The following is a 23,676-nucleotide window of genomic DNA, read 5'->3' on the forward strand; positions in this document are numbered from 1 at the left end:
ATTGCCACCACCACCACACCGTACATGAAGAAGAGGAAGAAGTGTGCAAGGGAGAAAGAAGGGAGGCGAAAAAGAATTCATCCTCGAGCCTTTTAGGTAGGTACATTGTCCTTTCTTGCTTTATTTTGTATTTTCTTCTTTTCTCTTTTTCATTTTTCTTTGTTTTGTTCTTTTCTTCTTAAATTGAAAAGAGAGAGAAAGAGAGGAAAGGAGGGAGAGAGAAGAAGGAAGGAGAGAGAGAGAGAGAGAGAGAGAGAGAGAGAGAGAGAGAGGAAAGGTAACAAAGAAAGAGAGGAAGAGAGAAAGGAGATATGAAGGAAGGGAGAGGAAGAGAGAAAGAGAGAGAGAAATTGGGGAAGGGTAACAAAGAGAGAGAGGAAAAGAGAAACGAGATATGAAGAGAGGGAGAGACTAGAATGAGTAAGAGAAACAATGAGGGGGGAGAGAAACATAGATGGAGAGTGAAGGAAGAGGTAGAAAAAAAGAGTGAGGTAAAGAGAAGAAGGAGAGTGAAAAGTAAAGAGAGAGAGAGAGGGGGGGAGAAAAAGGCATGGAAAGAGGGAGAAAAAGAGAGATAGAGAGAACAACAAATAGAGAGTGAGAGATATGGAGAGAGATATACGGAAACAATGAGAGAATTAGAGAGAATGGAGTAGAGAATGGAGTAGAAAATGGAGTAGAAAATGTCTTTCAATGTCCTTGTTTTATAAGTTCTTTATTTTCTATGTGGTGATTGAAAATGGAGTAGAAAAAAGGATGGATGTTGCCATGGAGGAGAAAGTGAATTGTTTTTGTATGTTGCATCATTTATCTATATTAGAGAAGTGGCTTGCTAGGTACGAGCAGGCCAAAAAAGATTGGGGAAGAAGCGCGATCAAAATTCTGACGTAGTACATGCCATCGATTGATTCCATATCCTGAGGGCATGGAGAAAATGTCGCAATTTATATCTATGTAGTGGTTACATGGAGCTTTGATCGTAGCTTCTAGCGAAGAGGTAGAGGTATCTACCGATGAGTGGGAATTCTAAAGGGGATATAGTTCGAAGGTGAGCGCATGCTTTATTTGCTATCGTATCTAGATTTTATATGCAACAACTAATCTAATTGTTTCGATGTACAATACAAAATCTATAGTGTGGCATCGTTGCATGGGCGACATTTTTGTATTGTGAGTGCATGGACAAAATGCACTCCACCATGGATTGTGGTTTCATGGCAAAGTTTGATCAAGAGAGCCGATGGCAGGCCACTGATCTAGTGCTATCTCTGTGGATTATCATAGCTTCTCCATGATCATATTCGATGTACACTAGTTTATAGTGGTATTGGAAGGAGCTAAGGAAACCATTTGGTAAGGTCCATCTGGATTTCTAGAGATAGATTTTAAGAAAAGATGGACGAATCTATGGACACCTTTGTCATATTGCCAGGTCATTGTGAATAGGTGCATGACCTATTTTTTAAAATTTTCCATGACACGAAATAATCACAAATTTTGAATCACTCTTATATGTGATATTGAACAGGTAATCTTCTATCCAAATCCTCGACAACCTATTATTTACAAATTGAATAGAAAAGGATCATGTTTTATTCAAGAAAAATTCATAAATAAGGATATTTATAAATAGGCCTTGAACGCATGTGATGTAGATGATATACATATAGCAAATTGCTCGAGCAAAAGAGAGTGGCTTAGGTGGTATTGTGGAGGCATCGATACATTGTCTTTGTCTCGTTGATCTGGTGGATACTTGTCACCTCCATGATTTGTCACACCTGTAGGGATATCTACTCCCATGACTCTAGGTTTTGCTTAATCGTCCGAATGTGACACCCCTATGGGTGCTACTCCAAGAGATACTACCCCCGTAGGTATGCTAGACGTACAAGAGTCTCCTGGTTAAGCCCAGGAGCATGGTCACAGGTGGGAGAGGACGGACCTTAGACATATCCCAATAGGGTATGAATACCTCGTAGATGATAAGACATGTGCTGTAGCCATGAATGATGAGGGGAGGAGGTTGACGTCTTACATGAGAGAGTTGTGTCAACAAGTATTTAGACACAACGTTCTGGACCATTGGAAGAACATACCCAAAGGAAGCAAGGACTATGTAGTGTTATCTTTGCATGAGGAGTTCTTGATACCTGCGGCGACAGAGAGGTTTTCCATTAGGTGGATGGAGTGTATGTGTGCATGCATGTCACATAGACAATTAGACACACACAAGGCAATCAAGAGTGGTGCCTCAAGGCCCTAGTGGCTAGATACATACAAAGGATTGGTGAAGACTCAGGGAGGAGGCCAGAGATTCTCTAGGATGATTGCGGAAAGAGCAAGAGGAGGCAGCAAGGGCATGATTGGAGATAGGAGTCGTGCATCCTCTTGGGAGTGGTGGCTATAGGACTTATTTGGAGGACTTTGTAAGTTTTCTTTTGGTTCTTCTTGCTTTCTTATTTGGAATATCACTTGTACTAACAATATTGTTTCTAAAAATGCTATTTTATTTTCTTTGCAGTAATCCATTACAACTACAATCCCAGAGGTTTGGAGACTCGATATACAGAGAGACATGATCTCATTGCATTTATTGATAGATTATATGCATGTGGCAGCCTAGTAAGTCAATCCTCTTTCTTCTCAATAGTCACTAGTTTTTTTATGATGCATTATATATAGTGGACTAATGTCTAATTGTTCATTTTGCAGAGTTCGTTTGACGTTCCTTTTTGTCAGGATGAGCTTTTAGATGGTGAGGATTTATAGCACGTGCTTGGATTCATGGAGCATATGTCATCTTCTTTTTTGCCGTGTGATCTATGCATACTCCTTCCAATTAGCATTCCTTAGATATACTTATCATCCTTTGTATAAAATTACACTTTGTGATATTTATAGATAGATTTTCATGTTTGTTTTGGCTCTCCTCTCCACGGTTCCATGTAATTTCATGAGTTGTCATCACCAGTCTTGTACTTATTTTATGAGTTATTAGTCTTATGGTTTTGAGTAGCATTTGCACCTGCCTTGATGATGATTGTATATCCAATATGTAATTGCTTTACAGAATATAATACATCGCACGGTGCTATGGGGGTGGTAGGGCGACTTATTGCCTTGCCCCAACATTTTTTTCCTCTGTAAAACCGTCGCTATTTGCATCACTAATTTACTGCATGCATTGCTATCTATGTCGCTATTTGTGTCATTTTATGTGACTTTTACGAGGCAAATAGCGACGCACATAGCAATACAAATAGCGATGTTATCTCCAACAAATTTTTAGAGACGCCTATACCAATGCTTTTAGTGATGACGAGGATAATTCTTTTAATGAACATTTGGGTCGCTTTGAATGTCGGATGTTGTATGTATCTTGTAGTGGATATCTATTTACAATACCTAGATGGCATTGTTGTGGTGGAAGGCAAGGAGTTGTTGGTATGTAAGCTATGCAATAGCTTGTTTGGATTGAAATGCTCCCCAAGGGAATGCTATCATAAGCTCAATGCCTTCATGAGGCCTTAACACTAGTCTCCTACTAGCAAGAAAGCGACTTTTGTGGCAATGTGGACCCTCTATGAAAAAGTCAATATCTCTTCAACGATAAAGATTAAAAAGGAATAGTTTTAGGAAAATGTGATTAGCAATGATAATAGCTGGGAAAAAAATAGAAGGGGTCAAAACAAGCTAGGAAGTGTATATTTCTATGTCCATCTTTGAGACCATTTTCATAGAAAATAAGAAACTTTTAGTGCTTCCAAATAAAATTATATCAAATATTTTTATATTAAGATAATATTTTATAAAAAATGCTTTGATATGTATGACATACACCTTATGAGAGTTGGAAGTAAATAAAAAAATTCAACTTTTTTTATAGTTCCAAATAACATTGTTAAAGGTTGCTTTGACCAATTTTAATGTACTTTTGATACTCCAATTTTTGTAGATACTGAATTTTCACTTGAAACTTGTTTCAAGCCTTTTATTGTTCTATCCAATAATATTATCAAATTGTCATCCAATTTTGTTATTATATGCACATTTTATTTCAAACATAATCAAATAGTACTTGAGCTAATTAAGCGGCTTGTACCCACTTTTGTGCAAACTACAAGAGTAGTGTAAAGGATACATTGGGAATGAGATCAATTAATTTTTTTAACACAAAAGGCTATGGATAGTAACCTTATGACCTTGATACTTTGTGCTAGGAAATCGCTCATCTATGTGGATACATTGTAGAAAAGGTTGTATGAAAACTTTGGCATGATTCAGGACAGGGAATACTAGTCATGTTCTTGACATGTGAATTATGTAGGACCGAGATAATAAAATTCTTTATGTATCTCGAAAGGAGTACATTAGGAATGTACTTGAGCATTTCAATATGGAGATAGAGAAGGATATCAATGTTCCATCATTGCCTCCATATTTGAAAGTAAGCTAAGAGGGTGGCTATAAATCAAATGAGCAGAAGCTTAGAATGGCTAAGGCACCTTATTTGGCACCTTAATGTTTGGTTATAGTTCCCACAGATCTAGACACTGCCTATGTAGTGGGAGTGGTTAGTAGATATATGGAAAATCCTTGCAAGAAGCATTGGGAAGCAGTCAAGAGTATCATGAGTTGCTTAAACGGCACTAGAGCTATGTGTACATGCTTTAAAAGGAAGGATGCACTTATCCTTGGGTATGTAGATGTTGATTTTGTAGGGAATGTAGACTTTACGAAGAGTTGAAATTTTTTCTTCACATTTGCAAGAGGTGCACTCTCATGGGTCTCTCAATTGCAACCATGTATGGCTTTATCTACCACTAAGGCCACGTATGTCACAACCATTAAGGCATGCAAGGAAGCTTATTTTTCTAGTGGGAGATTTGTAAACCTTGTGTTTCATGCACAAAGACAAAGTCCATCACGATAAAGTATCGCTTTGTGAAGGAGGTGCTTGAGGACAAGTGGATTGAGGCCATCAAGGTTAGTACAAATGTTAACGATTTAGATCTCCTCACGAAGAGTTTAAATTCGAAGTACTTTATCCCGTGGCGGGGAAATAATGGGCATTGGATAACATCTTCACTAGTTATTTTCCCTTAAAGAAGGCATATTGGCTTTTAACCTGGGAGATTTTCTAAGTAAAGATCAATGGACAATAACTAGCGAGCACCCCTTCCAATAGTGCGTACTAAATACTCATATATAAGTGAGGAAATATGAGTAAATAAATAAAGCTCGTAATATTTGTGGTGAAAGAAGTGCTCCATGAAAGGAGGAAAAGTGCAGAGGGACGCTTTTCGTGTGGAGGAAGAATCTGGATGAACACGGCGCAGCGCCACTAGACCAGTGCAGAGACGGAATATTCTTTTGCGGTCAGTGCAGAAGTCGGAATATTCTTTTGCTGCTAGCTTCCCTTTTCATTTGCATTTCGCATTTCCGGCCTCGCTTTTGTTTCTTCCAGCTTCTTCTGAATCAACAAATCTTGCATTTCCATACGTACGAGGCTGCGGCGGCACGTTCGAGCGCTCAGCAACAAGAAGAAGAAGAAGCTTAAGCTTTACAAGCAGCTTGCTGTACCAGGCACACATACCGACAGACTGCTTGGCATTGCAGCTATACATTTTCTTATGATGATGGAGGATGCAAAGGAGCAGTTCTGGCAGGCCATGGCCTCTCGGCACGGGGAGGACTGGTTCGACGTCGTCGCAGCAGCAGCAGGCCAAAGGTCAGGAGGCAAATCATCTTCTTGCTCCGGCACCACCACCACCACCGCGGGCCGTGCAGGTGATGTGCCGGCCGTATTTGTGAGGGAGATCATCCGCACACAGGGTGTGCCCCCCTCCTTTCGAGCCCGTGTGTGGCTTGCCCTCTCCGGAGCCCAGCGTGCACGCTCCCGCGCGCCCACCACCTACTACAGCGACCTCCTATGGCTGTGTCGCAATAGCCCGTCCGCAGCAGCAGCGCCAGGCGTGCAGGGGGCGCTGCGGCAGATTGCCCTCGACATCCCACGCACATTCCCCTCTCACCCCTGGTTTCAGAGCGAGGAGGGCTGCCTCGCCCTCGAGAACGTCCTCACCGCCTATGCCCTGCGCAACTCCGAGGTGCGCTACTGCCAGGGCCTCAACTTCCTCGCGGCCACGCTGCTCTTGGTGACCCAGCACAGTGAGGAAGATGCCTTCTGGCTCCTCACCGTCCTAGTGGAGCACATCTTGCCCCCCCACACCTACAGCGAGCTCCTCTTGGGCACCGCGGCAGAGCACGCCAGGGCCGCCTTCCTCACACGCCTCCGCGACGCCTGCCCTCGCACCTACGAGCACCTCTCCGAGCACTTGCTCTACGACCCCTCCCTCTTGCCCACCCAGTGGCTCATGACCCTCTTCACCACCTCCCACCTGCCCGCCGAGACCACCCTCCGCCTCTGGGACATCCTCTTCACCGAGGGCACCTCCGACGTGCTCCTGGCCGCCGCCGTCACCATCTTCTGCATGTGCGAGGACCGCCTGCTCGCCTCGTGCAGTGATGAGCACGCACATGCCGCCCTCGCCTTCGCCGCATCCCACGTCACAGCGGATGCAGACACCTACCTGGCAGCCGTGGCATCCAGGCTACCACCTCCACCTGAGTCTGAGCAGCTACCTACAGCAGCAGCAGCAGGGCGAGGCAGCTCCTGCGCAAGCACTTGTTCTGCACGGGCCGCACGAGGCTGGCGTCTCACTGGCCTCTTTGGCAGAGTATGATGCAGCCTGAGTGGATGTGGTGGTACAGATCAATTATTGATACATGCTTTAAGCGGAATGAATCCCTGGCCGGTAAAATTACTTCAGTGCCTGCCCTTTCGCATACACCATGAGGGCCTTCTCTTCTGCAGGATAGTATGTTAGCTCTGCCTCGGTAATTCCATTGTTGCAGACGATGATGGGTCTGCTCTCACAGCGTAAGAAGAAGAGGTAGCCGAAGAAGGAAAAGAAGAGGAAGAGGAGGAGGAAGAAGCTGTTGCAGCCTGCCTCGCTGCTCTTGATGCATGCAGTCCTCGACAGCTAAACAACAAAGTAGATATGATCAAGACTTGTGCCTCAGAATCCGGAGAGGCTTTTCCTCCGATGCCCACCATGCAGGTAATGGATGGCGCCAACCATGAGAATATGGTTGATGTACAGAGTGCCAATGACTTTTATGCAGGTGATGCACCCAAGCTTTTGCCTGCGCGCAGATGTGGCATGTTCTATGCCATACCCTGATGCAGGCCCTGCCTTAGCACAATGAAATATGGCACTAGGATTGCTCCAGATCAAATTGATGCCTGACTTTCCATAAATCCCAGATCAGAAGAGTACTATTGCACTGTCTGTTCGCTGTCGCAACTCAACATTATGCGAATATTGCACTGAACACAACATATTCATTCCCTGTTTTGACAAACAAATTGTGCGACTCTCATCGTGGACGTTGTAACTTGTGACATTTCTCATCATAAATTTGTTTCTGAATGCTGTGCTCCTCAACCGTCACATCTACATGGGGGCTTTAAATAAATGGTCACCATCGTTTTGCGCTAATTGTATTGCAATCGTAGAGAAAGTAACAGGATAATTATGGTTTCTTGTATCTGGGTTGTGTTTGGATCTAGATATTGATTGTTTGAAAATGCATTTACCCTCAGATAGAAAGACCAATGTAAGATGCTGCATGATGATCCGCTCTTTACAAGCTACAAGCAACTCCATTCTTGGTGCATCGTAGGAGGAGTTCAAACCCCCTATTTTGCGCGACGGCATCCTTCTAAGGGCACGCCCATGAGCTTCCCATTTTGAAGCTCATCCACACACTCCTTGTAAAAACAAAATCGGTTGAAGCTCATAACTTTTGTACATTCAACAATTACTATATGCACGAATAAAAGCCAATCATGGCAACTTTGTATGCATTATAATCACATAATAGGATTAGGTACTTTGTATGCATGGTACAAACTTTGCAATGATCGAAGCTTCAAGTTGGAAATGTCTCTCTATCGCTAGTTTCATTCTATTTAGTTTGAATCATGTTATTGTGATTGGATAGCTATGAATTGTGAATGGTTCCTTGGCTAATCCACCCCAAGGTGAACATTGTAGAGCTCCTTTCATTAATGTATCTTGAAATTTTGGGATCCTAGTTGAGATGTCCATAAGGTCAACATCATGGATAGGGCTCTTCTACATCTTGGCATCCCTCAAGCACTTGTCAATAGGATCCATACACCACCCACCCAAATGGCTGTATTGAGTAGTGGCCTTTACTTCAAAAATACCCTCCTCAATGGTGGGAAGACACACATCAAATGTGTCTCCACCTAAGTGAAAGGTAATCACATTTTTCTCACCAATACTAGTACTAGCCTTCTTGTTAAGGCCACAAGCTATGGTAGCAATTGTAGGCTCATTGATGATGTGCATCACATTTAGGCCAAAGATAAGAGACCATGCCCTCTTGTGCTTAATAGTGTAAGTGTCACACTTCTAGGCTATCTGTAAGCAAATTGTTTGCAACCTTGTTAAGGGCATGGCCTAAAATATGGCTCACAAACACAATAAGGGCTATACAATTTACATTCTCTAACATCACAAAACTCTCATACAACATGTCAAGTGGCCTGTTTTGAAGCACGGATGCAACATTCATAGCTTGATCATCTATTAATTCACAAGTGTGTCCTATTTACAAGAGTTCTTAAACATGATGAGCTAGCATGTTACTTCTTACCAAGCAATTTTTTGTGACTTCTTAACCTCGCATGATGTGCTGCAAATGTAAGGGTTTTCTTGTAGAAAACCCGATTTGACAATGGTCACATGTACTCATTCCTTGATCATCAAATGTTTCTAGTAGGCATAATGCTAGAGGCCGCCACTTTGATAAAATTTCTTCGTGCTACTATTTGGCATCCATAGAGATCTTGCACCATCATATAGTGCTTATCAATATGAGCAATAAAGCTAAATATGTTTTGCATTCAACTTAGTAGTAACACCCTCTTGTCTATAGTCAAAATGTATTTGAATGTTGTTGCCATTATTGCAATCGAATCTCCTATTGGATGAATAGCACAACAAGCACTAATCACCTACATGGACTTTAATGACTAAGATTTCATTCTTCTTATTCCACATCATTATATATAAATAGATAGGAAAATTTTCAAGCGATCACCATCCATAATGTTGATGCAATATTTTTGGATGGAACCACAATCCTTCAACAGTAGACATGTGGCAACAAGTGATTAGAGGATTAAAGTCAGCGGATGATGCACTTTGACAAGATTATAATTTGATAGTCATCAATTTTTCTTATTTTTAATTCTTTTCTCATTATAATTTCTATTAGGTAGATTTTTGAGGGAAAAAGGGCCTTTTAGTTAGCATTCATTAATGATGAGATTAGCCTGAATAGGCCACTAGGACAGTGTCTTTAAGTGAGCATTCACTAATGATGAGCTCAGTGTGAATAAGCCAATGGGACACTACCACGTGTGTTCCAATATAACATTTGATCTCTATTAATTCTGCCAACTTTTTTCTAAAATCAACAAGAAGGTGAAAATGAGCCTCTAAACTTATCCTCATGAGGCAATTCCAACTAACTAATTCTTCCTTAGCAATGACTTTTTTTAATGTTCTTTTCCTTGCTTTTAGCCCCTCGATGTGACTTTTTGAAAACTTGGGTACTTCAAAGTCGCCTAAAAATAATAAAAGTGGATTACTTTTCATTATAACTCAAAGGAATAGATTATTTAGAAGCTTTTCTAGTTCTTGCCTTTTTTGTATGTATTCATCTCGTAATTGTCAATATTTTATTGTTCCAACTTCTCTAAACTCAATTTTGTAATATTTTTATTCCATCTCAACCTCATTTCTTGTCAATACCTTGGTATTCATCCTCCATGGCTTCTTCTTGTAGTGCTTCTTCAAAATGGGGATCTAACCCCATACAAGCATGTACGTGCTACAATACAAGAGAGGATTATCTATGGAATTCATCAACATAGGTGCTATAAGATTGGATAACAATGCTTCCATCTTGTAAAGATCCTTACAGGATTAATAAATGGAAAAGAGAAAACATGAGATTTCATTGCACAAGATGAATTCTAGGGTTCAAAATACAGGATTAAAAATTGTATGCAAGGATCCCATATGTGTATACTATGAAGGATCTTCACTTGGAACCCTAAATGCGGCAACAATTCGCAACGCATTGTAAGGCAATGCATTTTTCTTTTCATAACATTATCTTTAGCTTGTAAAACCATTTACTTTAGATAAGATGGTTATTTTAGAGATTGGAGAGTAAGTTTTAGTTTGTGCAAATGTGTTTCCATCAAGAAGTGTGGAATGGTAGCCATTGAAGTCCTTAACAAGTACCTTTCATATAATGCATGCTAAAATCAAAAACATTATTTTTCCTTATTGCCCATTCTCCTTTTTCATTGAAGAAAATATATATTTTCTATTTACATCCTATGTTGTTCCACTAAACACAAGAATTTGGAAGACTGGAAAATCTTACTTCACCAAAACTTAATGGACTAATAGTTTGGGATAATCCCAACAATGGAACCATCCAATGTCTTAAATTAAATATTATTAAATATTATTGAGTCTAGTCTATACTTTATTTGTTTAGCATTAAGCCTAGTGTCTTTCGATTAATCCCACATGAGCCAAATTTGTTAGAAGTATAAAAGAGCAACAACCTCTCACTCCTCAGACCATCTTATCTCATCTAATTGAGATCTATCTATTTGAGCATTGCATGGTACGAAATTTGCAATGGTGGAAGCTTCAAGTTGGAAATGTCTCTTTATTGCTAGTTCCATTCTATTTAGTTTGAATCAAGTTGTTGTGATTGGGTAGCTATGAACTTTGAATGGTTCCTCGGCTAATCCACCCCAAGACAAACATTGTTGAGCTCCTTACATTAATGTGTCTTGAAGAGCTATTGAAATTTTGGAATCCTAGTTGTGCTGCCCATAAGGACAATATCATGGATAGAGCTCTTCTACATCTTCACATCCTTCAAGCACTTGTCAATAGGATCCATACACCCACCCCAATGCGTGTCTTGAGTAGTGGCCTCCTTTACTTCAAAAATACCCTCCTCAATGGTGGGAAGAAACACATCGAATGTGTCCACCTAAGGGAAAGATTAGCACATTTTTCTCACCAATACTATTATCCTTCTTGTCTAGGCCATAAGCTATGGCAGCAATTGTAGGCTTATTGATGATGTGCATCATATTTAGGCGAAAGATAAGAGACCATGCCCTCTTGTGCTTAATATTGTAAGTGTCACTCTTCTAGGCTATCTACAAGCAAACTTTTTGCAACCTTGTTAAGGGCATGGCCTAAAATCTGGCTCACAAACACAATAAGGGCTATACAATTTAAATTCTCTAGCATTACAAAACTCTCATACAACATGTCAAGTGGCCTGCTTTGAAGCAAAGATGCAGCATTCATAGCTTGATCATTTGTTAATTCACAAGTGTGTCCTATATTTACAAGAGTTCTTAAACATGATGACCTAGCATGGTATTTCTTACATAGCCATTTGTGACTTATTAACCTCACTTGATGTGCTACCAATGTAGGGGTTTTCTTGTAGAAAACCTAATTTGACAATATTTACATGAGCTCATTCCTTGATCATGAAATGTTTCTAGTAGGCATAATGCTAGAGGCCATTACTTTGATAAAATTTCTTCGTACAACTATTTGGCATCCATAGAGCTCTTGCACCATCATATAGTCCTTAGAAATATGAGTAATAAAGCTTAATATATTTTGCATTCCACTAAGTAGTAACACCCTCTTGTCTGCACAAATGTCTTTTGATGTTGTTGCCATTATTGTAATAGAATCTCCTCTTGGATGAATAACAAGACAAGAACTAACCACCTACACGGATTTTAATGACCAAGTTCTCATTTTTCTTACTCCATATCATTACATATATATAGATAGGAAACTTTTCAAGTGATCACCATCCATAATGTTGATGCAATATTTTGGGATGGAACCACAATCCTTCAACCACAGACATGTGGCAACAACTAATGAGAGGATTAAAGTTAGCGCATGAAGCACTTTGACAAGATTATCATTTGACAGTCATCAAATTTTCTTATTTTTAATTATTTTCTCATTATAATTTCCTTTAGGTAGATTTTGAGGGGAAAAGGGCCTTTTAGTTAGCATTCACTAATGATGACATCACTATGAATAGGCCAATGGGACACTGCCATGTGTGGTCCAATATAACATTTGATCTCTAGTAATTCTACCAATTTTTTTCTAAAGCTAGCAAAAAGGTGAAAATGAGCCTCTAAACTTATCCTCACGAGGCAATTCCAACTAACTAATTGGTCCTTGATAATGACTTTTTATAAGGTCCTTTTCTTGATTTTAGCCCCTTGATGTGAGTTTTTGAAAGGTTGGGTACTTTAAAGTCACCTAAAAATGATAAAAGTGGATTACTTTTAATTATAACTCAAAGCAACAAATTATTTAGAAGCTTTTGTAGTTCTCACCTTTTTTATATGTATTCATCTTGTAGTTGTCACTATTTTATTGTTCTAACTTCTCTAAACTCAGTTTTGTAATATTCCTATTCTATCTCAAGCTTATTTGTTGTCAATACCTTGGTATTTATCCTCCATGGCTTTTTTTTGTAGTGCTTCTTCAAGACAGGGATCTAGCTCCATATAGGCATGTACATGCTACATTACAAGAGATGATTATATGTGATATTCATGAAATATGAGATTTCACTAAAAAGGATGAATTCTAGGGTTTAAAATACAAGATTAAAAATAGTATGCAAGGATCCAATATGTGTATACTATGAAGGATCTTCACTTGGAACATTCCATGCAACAACAATTCACAACTCATTGTAAGGCAATGAAATTTACTTTTTATAGCATTATCTTTAGCTTGTAGAAGTTTTTACTCTAGATAAGATGGTTATTTTAGAGATTGAAAGTAAGTTTTAGTCTGTGCAAATGTGCTTCCATCATCAAGAAGTGTGGAATGGTAGCCATTGAAGTCCTTGACAAGTACATTTCATATAATGCATGATAAAATCAAAAAAAAATATTTTTTCTTATTGCCCGTTCTCTTTCTTCATTGAAGAAAATATATATTTTGCATCCTATGTTGTTCCACCAAACACAAGCATTTAGAAGATTGGAAAATCTTACTTCACCAAAACTTAATGGACTAATAGTTTGGGATAATCCCAACAATGGAACCATGCAAGGTATTAAATTAAATATTATTAAATATTACTGAGTCTAGACTAGTCTTTATTTGCTTAGCATTGAGCCTAGCGTGTTTCGATTAATCCCACATGAGTTAAATTTCTTAAAACGTTGTCGAAGCGCATAGGGTTGAAGGTCACCATAGGGGTTTGGCAAGAAAACTGGACAAGATAGATGGAGATGTGTCTTCAAGAGATAAGTAGATTAAAGTGAATGTTTAAAGGTTTGAGAGGTACTTCACGGTCAATCACAAGGATTTGAGAGAGAAGAATGTATGGGGGTTCAAGAGCTTAGACTCCGGAGATGGTAGAGATAAGAGAAGGATTGAAGGTTTCAAGCCAAGTCCTTGAAGATGTTAATAGAGCTTCCAACTACATGTTCTTAGCAAAGATCACAAGAGTATTATCTCATAAGTTCTAACTCAAATCAAGCTTCACTACAAGGGTACACGCATATAGCGACGCTAAGTAGCGACGTTTTTTTACCGGCGTCGATATTAGCATCGCTATCTACGTTGCTAAAAATGTCGGTATTAGCGTCGCTATTTAGCGACACAAATAGCGATGTAAATAGTGATGATCTACTGTGGTAACATTTCGCGGAAACCCGAATGTTTCTTTCAAACGTGCGCGCGAAGGCGGAGAGAAAGAGAAAGGGAGCTGAGCAAGAGAGGGAGGTGAGCAAGGAAGCAAGCCGCGAGCCGCACGCGAGGAGAGGAGCATCGCCCGCACGAAGAGGTCGTGGAAGAAGAAGAGAGCACGATGGTATGCCCTGTTTTGGTTTCTTTACAATCTTTGTTTTGCTTTGCAATGTAGGTTAGAAAGTGTTGGTTTCTCTTCGATCTTTGTGTTTCTTTGTGTTGCTTTGCAATGTAGGTTAGGAAGTGTTGAAAGAGAGAGAAATGGAAGCGAGTGTTTTCAAATTTTTTCTTGTGTTGGTTTTTATTCTTTGCAATGTAGGTACGAAAATATATGTGTGTGAGCATAGTTTAGAGCCGACCTTAAAGATAGAGAAGTTTAGAGCCGAACTCAAAGAGATAGGTACGAAAATTAAAAAAAAAAGACCTGAAATATATATAGTGGAGTGGTCCCAATATACAATATAGAATCGTTATTAAATTATCATTCCATTACATCGCAATCAAGATGTCTAGCACTCACGACCAACATGGTGGTGATCGTGAGGCTTGGCTCAATCAATGTGTCCCTATCCATGTACACAATGCAAATTGGCCATTCGTTGAAAACGTCGTTTGTCCATAGAGCATGTGCAACGGTATGGAGAGTTTCGAGTTGAGATAATGGACCAAGCAGTCTTGAATTACAAGATTGCGGTAAGTTCTCTCTCATTACTATATGACATGTAATTGATTTAAGTATAGCAGTTTGGGGTTATCTTAGAAGTTAGCTCCTTAACGTCCTTTACAGGGTCAGGGCCATGTCGATGAATTGCAGTTCGCAGATCTCTTACGTCCAGTAACATGGGTTCGTCCGTGCTCTATATAAATGCCGTCGGAGATAACTAACTGTCTCATAGAAGGTGATAACTCTCAACCCCCTTCTATGGGTGAGAATGCTGGAGACATGGACGATCCTCCTGCTTTTTTGGAGCCCGAGTTAGAGGACATGATCGAATTATTACTTCCAACGGACTCGGAATCTCAAGATCCTTAATTGTGGAGGCTGCTATTCCATTGTATGATGGGAGTTGGGTATCCCGTTTGAAGACACTTCTTCCATTATTGAGCATACAAACAAAGTATGGATGAAGCGATGCAAGTGTGACAGAGCTATTCAGGTATATTATGATGTGTACGATTCTTTATTGAAAGCCATTAAAATGTGCTATGTAGTACTCTAATAACGTACTTCATTGCAATTTGTAGAACGTTGAAATCTTACATTTTGCCTACCCAAAACACGATGCCTGAGTCTCGTGATGATGCAAGACAAGTGCTACAAAAGCTAGGCATGGATGATAATTGCATTCATGCTTGCCCCAATGATTGTGTTCTCTTTCGGGAGAGTTTGAATTGTTGGCCACATGTCCCAAGTGCAGTGCGGATAGGTATCGAAATGACTTGCAAGGACAGACTGTTCCGTAGAAGGTTTTGAGGCACTTTCCGCTGATACCACGTGTTCGTCACATTTTTCGGACCAAGAGTTTTGCAAAGTTGACTACATGGCATGCGGAAAATCGATCCACTGATGGTGTACAACGTACACCAACTGACTCAGAAGCATGGCATCACATTGATGAGACTTTCCCTGACTTTGCAAAGGAGGCAAGGAATCTACGATTCGGTCTTGCCATGGATGGGGTAAATCCTTTTGGTTTACGTTCCATCTCCTATAGTGTATGACCCATGATCCTTGTTAACTACAATATACCGCCATGGCTTTCCACCAAGAAAGGACACATTTTTCTCAGCTTTCTTGTGCCTAGACGATACAAAGTCAAGAATATGGATGTTTACCTCTCTCCACTGATTGATGAGCTAAAGGAGTTGTGGGAGGGAATTGTAGTGGAGGACATGAGCAAACATATTGGTAGGCAATCCGCAACTATAAGGGAAATTCTTATGTGGACCATGCATGACTTTCCAGGTTATGGAGAATGCTCTGGTAAATTCTTATTTTGCTAGTTTTCTTTGAGCGATGTTGGTGTTATGACATGCCTCATTGTACATGTGTGTTCTGCAGGCTAGTCACGTCAGGTTACCATGCATGTCCTCTGTGTGGACCAAGGTTGGATTCTCGTATGTCAAAATCTATGAAGAAGATGGTATTTGAGGGACATCGGGCTTTTTTGCCAGAGGGTCATGTCATGAGAGAAGGATTTCTTGGTCGCCCTCCTGCGAGAATGAATGCACTGAGATGATTTGATCGCAGGATGGTGGGCCAAGACTCGCTTTCTAGTGGAATGCGAGGCTTCTCAATTTTCTATGAACTGACTTATTGGAAAAAACTGAAAATTAACCACCTTTTAGATCCCATGCACATTTTTAAGAATGTGGGTAGCTTGCTATGGGACCACCTCACTGGGCAGTGAGACACACTAGGAGCGAGGATGGATTTGAAAGCACTGGGAAAGATGGAACCATATTGGCCTGTAAGTGGCGTCGACAGTCGAGTGCAATTGCCGCGCATTCCTTGGGTTTTTTCTGGCAATGAAGTGCGAGGAGTAAAGGAAAACATCAAGTCCTTTGGCACGCCGACTGGCCTAATGCGTTCTCTCAAGACAGCATTCACAAAGGATGACCAATTGACAAGACTCAAATCCCATGATTGGCATAAGATGTGTCAGGTATGTATGGTATGAGGCTGCGTATGGCATGATTCTGCATTTTAGATTTCAGAATCTCCGTTTGTTTATACACAATATTAATTACATGATTTTCATAGTTCGTATTGCTGATCGCAATCGCAGGGTCTCTGACATCGGAGGTACGGACAGCCATTTACAAATTGTCCGAGTTGGTTCAGTTTGTCTCCCAAAAAGAGATTCACACATCATCGATTGAATCCGCGAAATGCATGGTAGTAGAGACTGCTTGTCTTTTGGAGAAGTATCTTCCCACTAGCATGCTCATGATACAAACCCATCTTCTAGTGCATATTGTAGATGAATTGTAGGTTGCAGGTCCAGTCCATAGTCGATGGATGTTTTTCCTTGAACGGTTCATGAAGACTTTAAAGGAATTTGTGTGACAACGGGCTCGTCCTGAGGGTAGCATGGCTGTAGGTTGGTTAGTGTCAGAGGCCTTGGTGTACATTTCTGAGTGGTTGTCCACTATGGGCTGGGACAAAGGCTTGATATGGTCACTTAAGGAGGATGAACGTCTGAATGGAGATGTCCTAGTGGGAAACAGAATAGAGAAGAAGATGGATGCATCCATGGAGTCTAAGGTGAACCGATTTTGTATGCTGTGCTACGATGGAGAAGTGGGTGCAACGGTATGAGGATGCTGGAGCTGAGCGAGAGTCTGCAAGATCTGACTTTCGACGGAGTATGCGGCAATGGCCCATTCGATATCCGAAGGGCTTAGAGGAGATGCCTCTACTCATGTCCACTAGATGGCTACATGACACCCTGACCAAAGCATCTCAAGATGGAGAAACAGTTACTGAATAAGAGTGGGACTTCTCACGTGGATGCAATCCCAAGAAATTACAATCTATACTGCAAATTGCAACTAATATACTTGTTCTTCTCCCAGTATAAGGTCCATAGTACAGCATGGTCACATGGACGGCATTTTAGAGTAGAGCACATCGACAAGTTGCGCTTGACAATGGACTGTGGAGTGATGGCAATGTTTGAGCAGGAAAGCGGACGACGTGCCACAGAGTTGTAGAGATGGAGTATTTTGGATGTTTACAGAGTATCCTTGCAGTGGACTATCGAAGTTTCTCCGTGACCATATTTGATGTGCAATGGTTCAAGGTTACTCTCGAAGGAGCAGGTGCAACTATTCGGCGAGGGCCAAGTGGCTTTGTTGAGATTGACTCAACGAAGAAGTGGACCGATTTGAGTGATACATTTGTTTTGCCAAATCACTATGAGCAAGTAAGAGTCCCTAATACTTGACGCGCTTTAGCAATCTCAAAGTGGACTTTTATACTAATCGTAATATGGATCAGGTCGTCCTTTTCCCTAATCCGCAACAACCTCAACGGTGGTATGTCATTCCCATGACATCTAGAAGTATCCCTGTATTTTCCAGAACCCTCGTACCGATCGTAGAAGAGACACCTTTAATAGCGGCAATGACAGAAGGCATACAAGAAACTAGGATGAACCGCCAAGAGGACCAAGACATCTCACCTATGGAGATAGAGGAGATAGACAATGGGTTTTTTGAAAATGAAGCAGAGTCCTCATTTTGTGGAGAATTTTGTATAGATCTCCCGATGTATACTGAGCTATGTCAAGATGAGATTGTGGAACCCTAAATAAAAGTGACTCGATCAAAACGTTCCTCCCACTACAGCAATGCCAATTTTTGCAAATCGGTTAGGACAGTTTGTATGTTTTTGGAGTATGGTGTTTTGTATTATCTAATTATTATTATTATTTTAAAATAAAGTCTTGCTAATTAAGTCTTAGTTTTATTATGTCTTGCAATTCATTATCTAATATTATTATTTTTCCTTGTATGTGCAGGTTTAGGATTTGGGCACGGACGACAGGATGAGTCACGATTTTACAGATGATGACATTGACGCGATGGTAGTGCGTTTCTCACCAGAGCAGCTAGCACGGGTCAGAGATAGAGCCAATGCACAGCTTTCCATTCCACCTCACTATGATCGGCAGACTCTAGACGGTCCGATGCTTCGGTCTGCAGTAGACACAGTTGCAGGTCTCGCTTTGCTTCATAGTCACATAGTCGAGGAGGAGGCAGCTCCTGTTGTGGGGATACAGATGCAGTCTCTCCCACTCGCACTGCCACCAGGGAGTCGAGACCGTCTTTCACTGGCGGTGGCGGGCAGACGTCTACTGCTCCCACTCCTTCATGCACCTCACCAATCACTCCTAGGGCCGACAAGAAGTACACGAAACCCACTCCTCCATGTATGTATTTTCCCATCCTTTTTCGCAGTAGCACTTATCAATTCAAGTTGTGTTTGACACATTTGTATTAATGTCATGAAAGTACCCGTTTGCAAAATCTTGCAGGTTACTCGTATCTCATAGATAAGGCCACTGGCCATTTATACACGAATGATGAGGGAAAAGCTGTCATCTCTAGGATGCATGAGTTGTGCCAACAAGTATTTTGGCACAACATTACAGACAAGTGGAAGGAGATCCCAGATGCCAGCAAGGAGTACATAATCAATATATTGTATCGAGAGTTCCCTCAGCCCTCTAGCAATGATAGATTTTTGAGAGGGTGGATGATGACGCGTATGCGTGACTATCAGTCGCATAGGCGGTCTGATGCACGCAAAGCAGTCAAACAGGGCAAATCGAAGCTGGAGTGGCTGGCTACAGAGGACTGGAGTAATCTCCAAGATGAGGCAACATCCAATCCAGACAAGTGGAAGCAGTAGAAGGACGCAGCAAAGGCGCGCTTGGACACAGGATCGGTGCATCACCTTGGTAGCGGTGGCCACACAACATTCTTGGCAGATTTTGTAAGTATTAATAGGGTAGAGTACTCTAATTTAATGACATCCATGTTGATGTATGTATTTCGAACATGAATCTCAAGTACATTGTTTTTCAATGTTTGTGTGCCACAGCAAGGTTTTACGAATTGCGGCCCGACTGCACTAGAGGTGACGTACGGGGAGAAGCATGGCTTGAGTGCCCTGATCGAGAAGCTCTATGCTCGCGGAGGACTGGTAAGTAGTAATAAATATCATTCCTAATTTGAGAAATCTATCATTATATGTCAGTTTGTATTTGGTACTCACAATTATATATGTATTTGCTGTTGCAGACTCCCTTCAGTATGCCACTACAGTGAGAGGAGTTTTCTGATGAGGATGAGTCGTAGAGAGCAGATTAGGCTACATAGGATTACTCTCCATCTTGTATTGTGTAAGGCCTTATGGCCTCTATCCTCCATATGTAATAGCTAAGTGTATATGATTCAGACTTCTATGTTGTAGCATGACTCCGTATACACATCTCCATGTTATTCACCACATATTGATGTACAGGTGTATACATATTTGCTTTGTCACAGTAGCACTTCTCAATTTAAGTTATGCTATTTTCTTTATCAATGCAGTGCACATTTGTATTAATTAATGTCATGAAAGTACTTGTTTGCAAAGTCTTGTCATTATTTGGGATCTATTGTCTAACTTCTTTGATAGCAGGAATTGTCTCTTAGCCCTATGTGGCTCTAACTATGGCAGGGCTATATCTGCAGCTCTGCCACCAAAAAAAAAATTATGCAACTGTCGATATTAGCGTCACAAAATAATTCGGCAATCGTCGGTATTAGCGTCCGAAATTCCTCTGTAATCGTCGTTAATTTTGTCAATAGCGATGCTAATACCGACGAAATTAGCGACAAAAATAGTGAGGCAAATAGCGACGGTTTTGTAGCGACGCTAATAGCGAGGACGGGGATATTTTTCATATATAAAGAAAACGTCGTTATAAACGTCGTTATAGCATGTATATGCTGTAGTGCTTGTTTTCTTGACTGTAAGAGGAATCACAAATTTAAAAATCAAGTACAATATGCTGACATGTATTATAAACAACTCTGCATTCCATCATTCATACATGATGCCATAGCATGAATCAACTTTGCATGATTACATTCAATGTAGACTATTAGGGACAAAAGCTTATGAGTCAATTACAAGGCTTGTAGGGCAAAGAGACTTGCTTCAAGAGAGCTTCAAATTGAGTTCATGATAAGGATAAGTTACCACAGCTAAGAAATAAGAGAAAAAGCTCCTCTTAATTCAACTCAAAGCATAAATGAATGATCTTCAAATATTGGCCTGCACATAGGGGCTCATAATGCATGTATATTTTGTTAAGATGTCAACTGTAGAGCAAGAAATGAATTAAAAGAACAGTGTTGTAGCTAATTCTCTAAATATGACTAAAGAAATCAGCCCAAATATCTTTCAGAATTCACCTCTGATGATAGCCTAAACTTCCCCTAACACGGTGTCGGTGCATTTGGTGTTGAAAGTCTTCCACGAGGTAAGAGACAACAGGGTGAAGGGAGATTCAGGGAGAGGAGTAGATGGAAGAGAAGGGGTTTGAAGAAATAGAAGACGTAGAAGAATACTCACAGAAAGAATTAGAAAATGTAGTCGAATACTAATAGAGATGAAGCCTATCAGTTTATTTCTACATTATGAGAAGATAAAACTCTTATAGACAAAAATGTGTATAAAATAATACCTTCCTCTATGCTGCTCAGATCGCCAATTTGATGCTTCCATTGGCTCCAAAAGGGGGGTAAAATACCAGCATACCAGCCCAGAATCCTACCAGATCACTCCCTCTTCATCTCCCACTTTGGAGTGTTGTTCACTGCCTGAAAATAGTGATCCCGCTGTCGAGTTTTTTTTCCGAAAACTGAAAACCCCTAGTCAAATTGTAGTTAGGTTTGATTTTTGCTAGCTTAGTTGTTTGTGTGACAGTTTTTTTTGTTGTTTCGTAGTTGGATTTCTTGTGTTTATTTAAGCCTAGGATTTGCTTCTGTCATTTTGTTTGAATTGTTGAGTATGGAACTTGATAGCCTTGGTCGAGCTTGGTATTTTTTTGAACAGGATGAAGCTGGTATTTGCCAATAGCTACAGAATATTGAGGAGCTAGGTATGTTATCTTGTCAAGACTCTTGCATATCACAGGGGATAATGGGTTCACGAGCACTTCACATTGCACTTATTGATGCACTGCACTTGGGGGTCGTCTCCTATTCTTATCAAATACTTCCATGCCATGGATTGGGATTATGCACATTTTGCACCATCATTGAGCACTAGCACGGCATGAGGTCTGCTGCAACTATATGCATAAAATTTTAGATGCATGTGCACATGAGAGAGCACCTGTCATTGAGCGCACACATTTCTTGCACGTACCATTTGGGATGTTCATCACAAAGTTAGGAATCTCTGACTGAGAGTGTAAGGTGGTTGGGAGAGTTAGAGGGTCGTGAAGGACGCCATCAATTGTGAGAAGGGTTGCTCATATTTGGTCAACATCTTGAGGACCACCATTTTCTTGAGAGATTGTGAGATTTTGGATGGGTGAAGCGGAGTATATCATATCTTTTTTATGAGAATTGAGAGGTGAGGATAAGGAATTTTAAATTAACAAGAAATTTTGTTTACATTTTGCATGACGCACGATCACATCTAGATAGGCTAGGCACAATTTCTTCAATGCATACATTATTTTTGTGTGAAGCATCAGTTGAGTGGTTGCATAGCATTGATTTTATATTGCATGTTTTCTCAAATCATATATGGTTGTGCACGGAGTTCTTTTTCATAGCGTATTCCTGCTAGGGCACACTGCATAAAAAAAGAGGTTCATATCCAAAGAATATTTATTTTGAAGACTCAAAGATCAAAGGAAAAGATTGTACGTTTTTCATTGTCAGCGAGTATTTCTTGAAGAAAAAGAGGACATGTGTGGAAGTGTGTGCAATTACAAGAACAATACACAAGGAGCTTTCAATCGTTCCCCACATAGGCAATTTGGTGAAATATAGGAAATTCTCCAATATTTCCTATGTAGACAAGTACGTATTCCCCATCTATAACTAGGAAATTGCATTCCCTACGTCTTATAATAAGGAATATAGAGCATTCCCTACATTCCTTTGAAAGTCCCTATGTTCCCTACATCTTATAATAGGGAATATAGAGCATTCCCCACATTACTTTTGAAAATCCCTACATAAGGAATTATAAGGATGTGATTCCCTACTTTTATGTAATAGGGAATTAAAGGTACAATGAGGATAAGATAAAGATGATGTTTATCACAATTCTCTATTTCTTAATTCAAGTTGATAATGATGGTTTCGAGAAGGTAAGGACAAAGGTCACAAGAAACTCTAAACCACTTACTATATAGAAAGTTCACATTATAACTAGGAAGATTACTAACCAAACTAGGAAGAATGTAGAATTTTCTAGTTATAACTAGATAATTTTGCCATCACTAGTCTCTTCTAACTAGTAACATCCTTTTCCTAGATAGTATCTAGAAAATTGAAGCCCTATCTAGCAACATTATCTAGCAAGTTATTGTATAACTAGTAATAATATCAACCTAATTAGAAAATTTTACTTTTTATTAGTCATAACTAGCAAGTACTATCCTCTAACTAGGGAATTATAGATATTTTATCAAGTTAACTTGGATCTCATGATTTTTCTAGGTATAATTAGTAAATAAATATTCATTGATTAGACATTTACATTTGTATAATACTTACTCACAGCTAAGCTTTTCACATTGACACAAAAGCAAGACCATAGTTGTTGAAAGGTAATCACAATAACAAAAAAGAAAATTAAAAGAAAGATGTTTAGTACACATGAATAACACAAACTGTGTGGCCCCAACAACAGAGTCATTGCAATATTTAGCAACAATAACACTTACAATGTTGAGCAAAGTACATGGCCACATTGACCAAGCATATATCATGGCCATGACATCCATCTTATTGCAAAGCTCATGATTATATTAGTGAGAAAAAAGCATATTGCACCAATGGATTAAATAGAAACTCCACACATTAACATCATATTCCCTACTATCCAAATGAGCAACAAGAGCAAACATTCAAAGTGCATGGCAAGAAAACCACACAATCATATATACCCCATCATGAAAATTAGATAGCCATATTAAAA

This window comes from Lygodium microphyllum, chromosome 4, assembly GCF_053477565.2.
Source record: "Lygodium microphyllum isolate KBCC chromosome 4, Lygodium_microphyllum_v1.1.10, whole genome shotgun sequence".
Taxonomy (NCBI): Eukaryota; Viridiplantae; Streptophyta; class Polypodiopsida; order Schizaeales; family Lygodiaceae; genus Lygodium; species Lygodium microphyllum.